The sequence below is a fragment of the Arachis ipaensis genome, chromosome B02, assembly GCF_000816755.2.
Source record: "Arachis ipaensis cultivar K30076 chromosome B02, Araip1.1, whole genome shotgun sequence".
Classification (NCBI taxonomy): domain Eukaryota; kingdom Viridiplantae; phylum Streptophyta; class Magnoliopsida; order Fabales; family Fabaceae; genus Arachis; species Arachis ipaensis.
The window spans coordinates 99,861,698-99,866,573 of NC_029786.2; positions in this window are offsets into that span (position 1 = coordinate 99,861,698).

Consider the following 4,876-nt stretch of genomic DNA (forward strand, 5'->3'; position numbering starts at 1 on the left):
TTATAATGCCTGTATATACAGTGTATATGTGTTAAAAAAGGAAAAGTATGAACAGATAATGTATGTTTTATATAATGTGTACAATGAAGTTAATTTGAAATTAAAACTAAATTATAGGCAACTAATTAATTTTGAATAGTTTTCAATTTGAAATTTAAATTAAATATTATGATTACCGTCGGTTTTGGAAACAAATAAACTATTTCCCTTTTCTCACCTCTCTCTCAATATGGTTTGTCAGCGTTCTATACCTTTCTCATCGAGTTTCGTCGGTACACTAACGCCATGGTCACCAGCCACCATCGAAAATCACGCCGACACTGTTCCGACGGGCGCCGTTGCCGCATAGGCCACCGCCAAGGGAGGACGCGCATATTGTGTGGGTCGAACTAACGGCACCGCAACAACCCGGACATCCAGTGCCTCCATCGCAGCCGGTGTATGCCTTCTTCCTGACACCGTCCTCACCTCCTTCGATGCGCCTTCGCTTTCTCCCATTCTTTCAAGTCTCTTCTCACCGATGATACCATCATGCTCTTCTTCTTCAGATCCAAGCATGTTAGCTTCTTTCATGATTTGAGCTCTATGCTTCACAACAGTGCTGCTTTTGTCATGACTAGCCTTCAAAATTATGTTTCACCACAATAATAGTTTCTTCTATTTATTCATCTTCTTCTTCTATTTTAATGGTCAATTTAGGATGGTCATTTTAGTAGGTATGCAGATGGTTATTTTATTTTTATATAGATAATTATTTTGATTGGATTGAGTTTAGTTATATATAATTAAAATATGTTAGATATTCAATTCATTAGGTATGCGGATGATTATTTTTATCCCTAAGTGGATGGTTATTTTTATTAAGGGTGAGTGGCGTGTGACAAGCCAAGTAGCGAAGTGAAATGGAATGATTATTGATGAAGGTGGGTAGGTCGCCAGTTGAAAAAGAAGAGAGTATTGAAGGATTTTTCAGATTGTTTTTTTTTTTGAAATAATTAATTGAATTTTTTAAAAATTTAAAATTTGAAATTGGAAAATTTGAAATTTGAAATTTAATGTGAAATAACTGAATAAGAGTTTTTAAATTTATTATTTTGTCGATAATTTTCATTTTTAACCCATATTGAACTAAATAAGCAGCACATTATATACATTGTACAAATACTCCATTAATTTTCTAGCGGGGTCGTTAAAAAATTATCAAATTTATATCAGAAGATCTATAATTTATTATTATCTTGTGAATTCATATATACAAATGTTGGCACGGCAGAAAAAGTAACGTGATGGATTTGTTAATTGTCAAGAGAATTATATAAGAATATGAAAATTTGTTTATAATTATATTTGTAACTCATATTATGTATATATTAAGGAAAAGTATACGTTATCAAAAGAGAGTCTGTCAACTATTACCAACACAAATTGAAAAAAATTAAAATAAATTTATATGGCTTAATTAGGTTTAATGAGGGGTCCATAAAAAAGATTTTGAAAAAGTGAGAAAATGGTAATCGTGCATCAGGTGAGTAGAAACTTGACAGAAAAACCCAGTACTTCAACCCTTTCACGCAACCCTATTCCTAATTCTCATCGCCGAACGTATCTTGTACTATTGTCCAAAATTTCCAGTCTCTTTTCCCAACCTCTTTTCCTTCGACGCCGTTCATTCCCTCCTGCACGTGGTCACGCCGCCGTCAACCAAGATCAGCACTGCTAGAAGGCCGGTCGTTGATCCAAACAGCGCGCTTCGAGGTCACAACTGCGCCACGAAAACGCATTGACTCAACAACTCACGTCACTATTGGAGACCCATCTCTGCGCCGCCGGTTCTCTACATCTCATCTTTCTTCGCCACAGTGCACGGAGGAGTTGAAGACCCATCCTAGCGTGGAGAAATAAGTAGCAAGCGCGGCCCCTGTTCTGCTCGTGGAACCCAAGCCATCGCCGCTTACAACCTTGCCACCTAGTCGCCATGCCATACAGGGTTAGTGGTTATAAACATTTCTTATGAATATGGATTCTTACTGGTATGATATAGATAAATACACGATGATTCTTCTATTTGTGTTTTTATAGGGAAAAAATTGAATATATCTTTTGTTTTTTTTTTATTATTAGTCAATGTATAATTTGTCTTGTCGTAGAAGGTTTCGAAATGTGTCAACGTATAATTTGTTTTTGGATATATCCAGTGCTGATTCCTGTAGAGTAGGAGCCATGTCTTGTGATGATAAGTAAAAAATTAGAAGTACTCCCAGTAACTAAATATTACCTTGTATGTGTCTTAAAAAAAATTTTGGTTTGTTGCTTGATCTTTAAATTGAATATGCATAGTTGATTGTTGTTGAGTAAACAGAAAAGCCGAAGAAAAAGACCATCAAAAGGAGCTAAACATGGGAAGATAAAGTCTAAAGGCTTCATGTTACTTCCTTGTTTACCTAGGGCGGGGATATCCACACATTATGTGTTATATACTATTGAAACTATTTATTTTCTTTGTTGTACACAAAGTGATTGTGTCTTTTGACGAACTTTATTGGTTAATTCAACAATAATGTATGTAATGTGGATGTGAATCTTGTCTTTTACATTCTGATTTGTAGTAATTTTGTGCACAGGCTCAACACCTTATGCGGTTTGAAGTATTTTTATTTCTAGTGACTAATCTTGTTGAGGTTCGCAGGTGATTGAAAATGGAACTATTTTCTGATTGAAATGTCTTCATATAGATGTGTCTTCTGCATTATGTGTATATGTTAGTCGTGTAATGTTGACAGGTGTGTCTTCTCACGGATGTGGCTTATGATGGAAGTGTCTTTTTCGATGTGACATTAGAGATTTGTTTAACTAAGGATATGTCTTCCGAGGGAAGTGTCATCCACCCGTGACTTCTTTGGAGGCATCCTCATGTGGATGTGTCTTCTACATTATGTGTCTATGTTAGTCGTGTAATGTTGGCAGGTGTGTCTTTTCACAGATGTGTCTTATGATGGAAGTATCTTTTGCCAATGTTTCTTTCGGATTTTGTTAACCTAAGGATGTGTCTTCCGAGAAAAGTATCTTCTTCCAATGACTTCTTTGGAGGCATCCTATGTTGGATGCGTCTTTAGCTGGAGGTGTCTTATGCGAATGTGTCTTTCGTGTTTTCATGTAATCGCGGATGTGTCTTTCGAAGGTTGTGTCTAATTTCATGAAATCGATAACCGAGAACATATCACCAACAAAGATAACCGTCAATCCTTCGACACTCAACAAAACTCTTCCAACAAACACTTATCTATTGATAACACCAAATAATAAACAACTAAAACTAAACTCATATAATACAACACTATCCATTTTCATATCTATGAAACAAAAATTTATCAAAGTTGCTAACATCAATTCAAACTGGTGAACAAAAAGAATAATAAACCATATCAAATGTAGAAAAAAAAAGAATCATTCTAGCATAATTGAAAGAAAAAATATCCAAACCAATTGTAATTAAACAAATGAAATCACAATCCTTTCAACAAAGCTTATTACTGTTAATAACTCAAAGATTAAAAAAAAAAGTTGCCAATAAACATAATCAAATGTACTACTAACACACAAATTACAATGTCCACACGTTGTGTGTCATCTTCACTCAGGGATGTGACATTAACGTCGGTGAAATTAGGATGATCACTCACATCACATGTAGTGTCGTACGATACTTCTTCACAAATTGATTGATCCATCGACGTAATTTGGTCCACTCGCCTCCAACGGAAATACGTACACCTTACTCCGACGGATTTTAAAAACTATTTGTCAATGAGAGTGGTTGTTCACGTTACCAGTGACCTTTGAGGGCTGTTCACCTTGATCCTATGGTGTTGGAAGGCTATGGCTATGGCTCAATGTGCATCCACGTCAACGATAACACCTATGGTGGGGTGCAATATAGTTGCGTATGATGGCTTTATCTCTCACGGGAAGCGCAGGGTCAAAAATGTAATACTCAGAATTAGAAACTTATACAAGCACCTAATTTAGATCTCAAATACCCACTAACCTCCTAGTGTCGCAGTGGTGCGCAAGGGAAGACACGCTTCTACTTGGGCTCGTCCGCCAGTGAACGATTGGCGCTTGGTGGCAGGAGCAAATCCAGAAAGCCACGGGGTTTCTAGCGAACCCACACAGCCCTACGAATTCAGCCGCGGCTTGTGGAGATTCCGTGCTAGGTTGCTGCGTCTTGTACAACGCCAGACAGTCAGATGCGTCTTCGAGGCACCTCCGATGAGCACATGCAATAAACCAAGCGGCTTCATGGCAACTATCGGACCGTACTCTCAATGTTGTGGTCTGGTGGTCTGTCGGCGTTGACTTTCTCTTGATGGTGGAGACGGCAACAAAGAATTCTATTTGGCGCTGGATGCAGATAAGGGGGATTGGGAGAGATGGTCCACCGTCAGTTAATTTAGGGGTATGGTAATTTAGGTTAACGTGGTAAATTAGGTTTAAACTATGGTTAACTTAGATGTGGCTTTGGTGAGTGGATGGGCTTGATATCCAGCCCAACTAAAATTGGCAGATCTTGACAGATAAAAAATTGGTAACGTAGCATGATTGAATAATACAAGTTAAGGTGCTATTCAAAATCTAAAGTGACTCATTTAATCACTCTAATTTATAAACTTACAATACTATTAGACTGAAATCATGATTCTTTTCTTTTCATAAAAAAAAAATTCAACAATGAATAAAATCCTATAAAAAAAATCTCTATCAATATATACAGTTATACACACTGCACGCACGAAGAATCAAATTCAAGAGTATAAATCACTGACAGTAAACAAAAAAAAGTTGAAACTCTATGTAATATATAAACTTCGTTTGGTAT